The sequence below is a fragment of the Tamandua tetradactyla genome, chromosome 7, assembly GCF_023851605.1.
Source record: "Tamandua tetradactyla isolate mTamTet1 chromosome 7, mTamTet1.pri, whole genome shotgun sequence".
In the NCBI taxonomy this organism is placed as follows: Eukaryota; Metazoa; Chordata; class Mammalia; order Pilosa; family Myrmecophagidae; genus Tamandua; species Tamandua tetradactyla.
The window spans coordinates 98875710-98885278 of record NC_135333.1 but is presented as its reverse complement, the minus strand read 5'-3'; the positions used below and the strand labels follow the sequence as shown (position 1 = coordinate 98885278).

At 37.9% G+C, this 9569-nt stretch overlaps 1 pseudogene; it reads left to right on the top strand.

Moving 5' to 3' along the window:
• The first annotated feature begins 641 nt into the window (after positions 1–641).
• Positions 642–6546, top strand: LOC143690548 (nck-associated protein 1-like; annotated as a pseudogene).
• Positions 6547–9569: the final 3023 nt, after the last annotated feature.

Here is a 9569-nt window from a genome sequence, read left to right as displayed (position 1 = left end):
TGGACAATTAGGTAACAAAATAAGGACAAAAATAAAGTAAATAATGGGGGGAATAAGGAGTAAAAAACTATTGGGTAGAATGCAATACTACCCAATAAAAAGAGGTATGAAATGTATGGGTATTTTTATTCCTTTTTCTGGAAGGTGATGCAAACATTCTAAAAATGATCATGGTGATGAATACATAACTATGTGATGATATTGTGAACCATTGATTGTATACTTTGGATGAACTATATGGTGCATGAAGAAATCTAAAAAAAAATTTATTTTTAATTGTATATGGTGCCTGCTTCTTTTCACTACTCCCTTCCCATTGAAAGTTGTACCTGGCTGCATTTGTTTAGCAGAACTTATGTCACTTGACTACAGTCTAGATGTCTACTTTGGGTAAGCATGTGTGTAGATGATGAAGGTCATCTTCCTGGCCTGTTTCAGATTGGATTTATTCCTTTGTGTTAAATATCTTATTCAAAGTACTAAATCATCTTTCAAATGCAAATACCATTGAAGGGTTAACAAATAGTCATATACAACTTAATGTATTTTCTCCCAGTATGCTTGGCTCAGATGAGAAGTTCTAGACTGTGTAGCAGCAGAATACATCTGAGAAAGGATGCAGACACATCAACTGGTAGAGAATGAGAAGTGAGGAGGTACCCAAGGTACATTGAGACTTCCCAAATTGCCTGGAATCTTGGATTCTATTGATCAACTGAATCAATACAATCTTCTTCCCCATATCACACCATAGAACAAATAATTGGATTACTTGACGATAGTAATATCTTGAAGAGTCCTCTGAGTGATACTGGTCCTATAGTCCTAAACCTTAATAGCTATAAAATTTAATAACTGCATTAGCAGTGAGGTCTCCATTTTTCTAGGAAACCCCTGAAAGAGGTTCAGGGCCACAGTTCAATTTCCCCAGTTCAGGAAACCAAGAGGAACCAAGAATAGCATGGGAAATACTGTGTCCTCTAGTGCTTTCATCTCCTTTTCTGCATCTGTAAATCCCAGAGAGATTTCTCTTTATTCATCTCAAGCACCCAGTGCCCTTTCACAAATCTCTCAGCCACCATCAAAAACACATTTCAGAGACAGCCAGGGTACAAGCTACTGTGGGAGAAGGGGCTGGGGTATCCGCATGGCTCCCTCTGTCACACACATGAGATTGGGGCTTGGGGGCCCTGGGCACCTGCCCTGAGGTAGAGGTCAAAGGTGGTCGGGGAGGAGGCCAGAGAGAAGGAGCTGCAGAGCACTGGGCACCAGGCGGCTGGAGGAGGTGGTGCCGGTACCACCACACTGTATTGTGCTCCCTGCTACAGCTCAGTCAGCAGAAGCTGGCAGAGAAGCTCACTATCCTGAAGGACCTGGGTGTTGGCGTGCTTACCCACCTCTATGACGTCAAGAAGTTTCTTCATTTATAAGATGAGTAGGACAGTGATTCCTAGCCAGCCATACACAATGGAAGGTTCTGAAAAATATACACATCTGGATCCTGAACCAACTTGCTGAATCAGAAAAAAACCTCTAAAGTGGTTCTGAATATAAGAACTACTGAAATGTGTAAAAGGCACATGGTGACCCGAAGACAACTCGTCTTTATCTTATTAACAAAAACCTGGAATCTGCTGTGAAATTCAGTCAGAAAATTCCCTACTGTAGAAACCCACAACAACAGTCAACGGCCTGCACAACTACAGAAAGAGGAATCAGGCATTACGTTATGGAATTTAAGGACAATGTCTATGAACTGCTGAACACTATTGTTGTTTGCCAAGTCTTCTTTGATTTAACAAATAACTACTTAGATTTGATCGTAACCTATACAACATTAATGATATTGCTGTCTCAAAGAAAGGAAGACAGTATTTGGATTATACAACTATGCTCACAAAAATGCCCCATGGAGCAAGTGACTGAGCATATCTACACCTTGACCAGATGATTGTAGATTATGAAGACCCTTTAAAGAAGCTGATGGAAGAATTTGTACCTACCATGTACATCTCATTAATGTACTTTCAGATATACTAATTTCTCTTCAGATAGTATATCCTTGAAGGAATCTTTCAGTTAATCATTGGAGAAATGCCCAGTTATTGAGTTTCAACAGTGCAACCAGTACAATGCCCAGTCCTGCACAGTGTGACACCATGACTTGTAAATTTCTGTCTTTGGGAGCAATGGAAAAATGGATTATCTTTGGCTTTATTTTGTGCTGTGGGATCCTAAATACTGATGCAACAGCACCAAACCTTTGGAAGCTAGCTCTTCTAAGTAGTTCTTGTCTCTCTCTCTTTCAGAATGAAGTTTTCTATATTCACGATGCTGCAGAAGACTTATTTGTAAATATTTGAGGCTATAATAATCATATTAATGACATAAGAGAATGACAAGAGGCAGTTGTGTTCCATGCTGGTTCAATGCCTCCCAGTAGAGAAAGGTACATGTTTTTAAGGTCTGCACTGAAAGAATTGGTTACTGTCCTTTCTGTTCAATCCAGCTTGCTAGGTTCCAAGGTACTTTTTGTTTTTATGGCATTATCCTTTGCCCATGATGAAATTATCTGACTACTTCATCATGCAAATGACTTCATAGATAAGCATATTGCTGAGTTAATATTTTACATGGAAGACCCTAGAGCAAATGTAAGGAAATATGGACCTGTAATGCAGAAGTATTATGTGCAGTACCTTTCTGGCTTTGATGCTGTCATTCTCAATGAAATTGTGCAAAATCTTTCTATTTGCCCGAAGATAATTCAAGCATCATGTCCTTTTTTTTTTTTTAACAATATGACTTCCCTAAGTGTTAAACAAGTTAAAAATGGGGAAATATTTTATTTCAGAGGAAAGAGATTAGATTAGTTTAGGTTACAGGCATATACTAGTGTCTCTAAGGCTTCACTTAGTCTTGCAGATCACAGAGAATTTGGAAGGTTGGAGTACAATCATTGTTCATACAAAAATGGTAGATTCCTTGCTGGAAATGTTGGTAGAAACATCAGATTTCTCTGTATTTTGCTTGTACAGTTATGATTTTAAGAAGACGTTTCAGCAGTGTTTGGAGCTACCCTCTCAGTCAAGATACTCCTTGCATTTCCACTGCTTTGCACTCATTTTCTGAGTTGCACACATGAATTGTGTCCTGAAGAGCAACATCATATTAGAGATCACAGCCTTTCCTTGTGTAATATGTTCCTGGATGAAATGTCCTAACAAGCTTGAAATCTCATTCTTAATATTTTCACAGAAATATGTACTGTTAGTGAGTGGTTATTGCCCAAGTATTGTGCCAAAAACATCAGTTGAATAGTGGACAAGACATCAAAGAAACAGACTGGTAAGAAAAAGGAAACTAAGAGGGTCAGGAGTTGAAAGCATGATTGAACACGCTGGTAGTAACCAACCTTGACAAATTGTACACTGTACTCTCTGAGTTATGTTTCTCTATAAATTGTTTATCAAATGTGATAGTTTGTGAACATACCTTTACCCCAAGAGAATATTTGACTTTACATCTGAAAATCTACTAAGTCTATTGTAGGGATGACTATGCATAATCAAGCCACACAGGAAATTGCAAAACCATCAGAGCTTTTAACAAATGTGAGAACCTACATGACGATGAGTCAATAGAAACTATGTGCAAATTGATAGTACAAGAGCATTCAATAATGTTATTCTTCAACAAACACAGGATTTAGACAGTCATGGAGAACTAACTGTTCTAGTTTGCTAGCTGCTGGAATGCACTATACCAGAAACAGAATGGCTTTTAAAAAGGGGAATTTAATAAGTTGCTAGTTTATAGTTCTAAGGCCGAGAAAATATCCCAATTAAAGCAAGTCTATAGAAATGTCCAATCAAAGGCATTCAGAAAAATATACCTTGGTTCGAGAAGGCCGATGAAGTTCAGGGATTCTCTCAAGTGGAAGGGCACATGGCAAACACAGTCAGAGTTTCTCTCTCATCTGGAAAGGCACATGGTGAACACATCAGGGTTTCTCTCTCATCTGGAAGGGCATGTGGTGAGCACGGTGTCATCTTTTAGCTAGCTTCCTCTCCTGACTTCCTGTTTCATGAAACTCCCTGGGAGGCATTTTCCTTCTTCATCTCCAAAGGTTGCTGGCTGGGTTCTCTCTGCTTCTCGTGGCTGTCATTCTTTTCTGCTCTTTCTGAATCTCTTTCTCCAAAATGTTTCCTCTTTTGTCGGATTCCAGTAAACTAATCAAGACCCACCCAAATGGGTGGAGACACGGCTGCACCTGTTCTGGTTTGCTAGCTGCTGGAATGCAATATACCAGAAGCAGAATGGTTTTTAAAAAGGGGAATTTAATGAGTTGCTAGTTTACAGTTCTAAGGCCAAGAAAATGTCCCAATTTAAACAAGTCTATAGAAATGTCCAATCAAAGGTATCCAGGGAAAGATACCTTGGTTCAAGAAGGCCAGTGAAGTTCAGGATCTCTCTCTCTCTCTCATCCGAGAAGGCACATGGTGAGCACAGTCACGGTTTCCCCCTCAGCTGGAAGGGTACATGGCAAGCACAGCTTCACCTGCTAGCTTTCTCTCCTGGCTTCCTGTTTCATGAAGCTCCCTAGGAGGCATCTTCCTTCTTCATCTCCAAAGCGCTGGCTGATGGACTCTCTGCTTCAAGGTGCTGCAGCATTCTTTGCTCTCTCTGAATCTCTTTCATTCTCCAAAATGTTTCTGCTTTTATAGGACTCCAGAAACTTATCAAGACCCACCCAAATGAGTGGATTCATGTCATCACCTAATCCATCTTAACAACCACTCTTTTTTTTTTTTTTTTTTTTTAAAGGAAAGACAGAGAGAAGGAAGGAAGGATAGAAGGAAGGAAGGAAGGAAGAAAGGGAAACATCTTTAAACATTTTCTTGTTTTATTGTATTTTGTTTTTTCCGTTTTTTTGTTACATGGGCTGGGGCCGGGAATCGAACCGAGGTCCTCTGGCATAGCAGGCAAGCACTTTGCCCGCTGAGCCACCGCGGCCCGCCCTTAACAACCACTCTTGATTAAATCACATCTCCAGAGAGATGATCTGATTACAGTTTCAAACATACAGTTTTGAATAGGGATTATTCTACCTCTATGAAATGGGATTTAGATTAAAACATTGCTTTTCTAGGGGACATATATCCTTTCAAACCAACACACCACCTAATCCATTTTAACAACCACTCTTGATTAAATCACATCTCCAGGGAGATGATCTAATTACAGTTTCAAACATACAATACCGAATAGGGATTAGAAGAAATGGCTGCCTTTACAAAATGGGATTAGGATTAAAACATGGTTTTTCTAGGGTACATACATCCTTTCAAACCAGCACATCAACCATTACAAGTTTATACACAATTGGTATTTGGAAGCCTTGCTAAGACAGATCAGCAATGGCCATTATAGCTTAATTCCCTACAATGAAAGCATTCGTGAACCTACCTACAGAAAGTGAATTAATATTCAATGCAGAGGAATACTCTGATTTATCAGAAATTAGGTCATTATCAGAAACTACTAGGCCCATATGGTGTGAAGTTCCTGAGTGAAAGCCTCATTTGGCATATTTCATCACAAGTTGCTGAACTTAAGAAACTTGTGGTGGAGAATGTTGATGTCCTAACACAAATGAGGACCAGCTTTGACAGACCAGAACAGATGGCTGCACTCTTTTAAAAGGCTATTATTGGCTGACAGTGTCTTGAAGAGGGTGACAATAATTGGCGTAATTTCATCCTTCTGATTCTTGACGCAAACAATGCCTTGTCCTACCATGTTCCTTTTCTTATAAGTTTACTTGAATATTTTAAGGATCATATTCCATGGGAAACTGATATGAAACTTATGATGAATGTGTATGAATAATCATTGCTGCTGGATTACCTAGGGAAATCATTCCTGCCTTGGTGGGAGCTGTGTCTTTGTACAAATCAGAAAACACTATTTCATAAGAAGAATATAAAATTACCTGCCTTGGGCGGGCTACGATGGCTTAGCAGGCAGAGTTATCGCCTGCCATGCCAGAGACCCGGGTTCAATTTCCAGTGCCTGCCCATGCAAATAGATAGATAGATAAATAAATAAATAAATAAATAAATAAATAAATAAAATAAAATAAAATAAAATTACCTGCCTTTGTGGCCATATTCTTGTCTACACTGGCCAGTTATGTGATGTCTCAGTAGAGTCCTGCTATAGAAAGGCACTGTGGCATCTTATGTTGCTTGGCCAAAGCCATCAACCAGATGGCTGCAGCTTTGTTTACAATTCACAAAAGGAGCATTGAATACCATCTTAAAGAATTTCTGGCACTTTCACCCTCTAGTCTACTGAAAATTGGCCAGGAGACAGATAAAACTGCAATAAGAAATAGAGAATCTATTTATTTCTTGCTAGATATGCTTGTTCAGGAATTCTCATTCCTGACAATAGATCTTTCAGATTTTCATTTTCCTTAATGTCTTGCTGAGAAATACACACCATGCTGTCTACAAGCAAAATGTTATATTCTGTGCATAAAATACCTAGGCATGCATTTTTGCTTCGATTTTACCTTTAAACGGTGGAACTATGTTGTCTTTAAGGCCTGAAAAACAGTTTCATGGGTTATAAGTTTCTTTCATACAGTTGTATTTTCTGATCATTGGTTTCTTTATGGTTGTGCAACAAAAACTTCGTTAATTTAGGTTGTACATGGAATTTTTTTCTTGATTTCTTCTTCTAATTGTTCCTTGCTGATGCATGTAAACAATACTAATTTTTTGGTATTAATCTTGTGCCCCACCACTTTCCTGAATGCATTTATTAACTCCAGGAGCTTTCTTGTGGATTTTATGGAATTTTCTGTAGGTAGGATCATCACAAACTGCAAACAGGGAATACTTTACTACTTCCTTTCATATTTAGATTTGTTTTATTTCTTTTTCTTCCCTAATTGCTCTAGCAAAACTTCCAGCACAATATTGAGTACCAGTGGTAACAGTGAACATCCTTGTCTTGTTCATGATATTAGAGGGAAATCTTTCAGTCTACCACCATCAAGTAGGATGTTAACTGTGGGCTTTTCATATATACCCTTTATCATGATGAGGAAGTTTCCTTCTATTCCTAGTGTTCTAAGTGATTTTATCAAGAAGAGGTACTGGATTTTGTCAAATGAATTTTAGTCATCAATTAAGATGATCATGTTGGTTGTTTTCCTTCATTGTATTAATGTAGTGTACTACATTGATTAATTTTCTTATGTTGATCCAAACCACCATGCCAGGGATGAATTCCACTTGATCATGTACATAATTCTTTTAAAGTGCTGCTAAGTTTGCTAGTATTTTGCTGAGGACTTTTGCATCTAAATTCTTAAGAGATATTGGCCTGTAGTTGTTTTGGTTTGCTAAAGCTGCCAGAATGCAATATTCCAGAAATGGGTTGACTTTTTCAGTGAGGATTTGTTAGGTTACAAATTTACAGTTCTAAGGTCATGAAAATGTCCAAATTAAGACATCGAGAGTAAGATACCTTTTTTGAAGAAAAGATATAGGAACCCAGGGTTCCTCTATCACATGAGAAGTCACAAAGCAATGTCTGCTGACCCTTTTCACCTGGTTCTGGTTCCAATGGCTGCCTCCAAAATGTCTCCGGGCACTTCTTTCTTTCTTAGTTTCTCCCAGTGTGTTTTCTTCTCATGCTCTCACTCTCTCCCTGTGTTTCTTTTTCTAGTTCATCCAGTTTTGAGATTAGGTCTCTGATTTGAAATCTTTCTTCTCTTTTAATATAAGCATTTAGAGATATATATATTTACCTCTTAAAACTGCAGTCACTGCATTCCATAAGTTAAGGCATGTTGTATTTTTATTCTCATTTGTCTCAAGATATTTTCTAATTTTGCTTTTGATTTCCCGTTTAATCGATTGGCTGTTTAAGGGTATGTTGTTTAATTTCCACATTTTTGTGAATTTTCCATTTCTCCCTTTGTTACTGATTTCTAAGTTCATTCCATTGTGGTTATAGAATATACATTGCATGATTTCAAAATTTTAAAATTTATTAAAGGGTGTATTCTAGTTTGCTAGCTGCCGGAATGCAATATACCAGAAACGGAATGGCCTTTCAAAGGGGAATTTAATAAGTTGCAAGTTTATAGTTCCAAGGCCGAGAAAATGTCCCAATTAAAATAAATCTACAGAAATGCCCAGTCAAAGGTATCCAAGGAAAGATACCTTGATTCAAGAAGGCCAATGAAGTTCAGGGTTTCTCTCTCAAGTGGAAGGGCACATGGCGAATACAGTCAGAGTTTCTCTCTCATCTGCAAAGGCACATGGTGAACATGGCATCATCTGCTAGCTTCTTCTCCTGGCTTCTTGTTTCATGAAGCTCCCCGGGAGGCATGTTACTTCTTCATCTCCAAAGGTCACTGACTGGAGGACTCTGCTTCTCATGGCTATGTTGTTCTGCTCTGCTCTCTCTGAATCTCTTCCATTCTCCAAAATGTTCCCTCTTTTATAGGACTCCAGAAGCTAATCAAGACCCACCCAAATGGGTGCAGACACAGTTCCCCCAACCCAGTTTAACGACCACTCTTGATTGTGTTACATTTCCAGGGAGATGATCTAATTACAGATTCAAACATACAGTATTAAATAGGGATGATTCTGCCTTTACGAAATGGGATTTTGATTAAAACATGGCTTTTCTAGGGTTCATACAACCTTTCAAACCAGCACAGGGTGTAAGGGTGACTCAGTGGTAGAATTCTCAACTGCCATGCGGAAGACCCAGGTTTGATTCCCAGCCCATGCACTTCCCAAACAAACAAACAAAAGAAACAAACAAACAAACAAAAATTCAACAAATGGTGCTGCAATAAGGGGATGTTCACATGGAAATGAAAAGAATGAAATGTGAGCCCTGCCACACAGTATATTAAAAAAAAGTTATTGATATTTGTTTTGTGACCTAACATTAGGTCTATACTCGAGAATTATCCATGTGCATTCAAGAAGAATGTGTATCAGGTTTTTGTTGGCTAATATGTTCTATATAATTCTGTTAGGTCTGACTAAATGTTCTATCCATTATTGAAAGTGGAGTATTAAAATCTATTGTGCTATTTTAACCCTTAAAGAGTCAGAGAAATATCAAAGGTGATGGTGGAGTTATACAGAAAAGGTAGGATTTAACAAGTGAGCATGATTGTTGAATCATTACATTGATTTTTTTTAGTGTTCTGTATCTTAGAGCAGCTAGAAATAAAAACCTAAAATTGTGGAACTGTAACCCATACCAAGCTCTGTAATCTATTCTACAACTAATTGTTGCAATGTGCTTTTAAATTTATTTTTTTGTATATATGTTATTTTTCACACAAAAAATAAACAAATATTTCTTCTAGCCTCCAGTGTTTTGGACTAGACAGAAGAAAAAAATGTGAAATAATGGAATCGTAACCCATAACAAACTCTGAAATCTGTTCTGTAACTACTCGTTGAAGTGTACTTTGAAAATCATCGTTTTTTTCTTTTCTTTGTATATATGTTATATTTAAC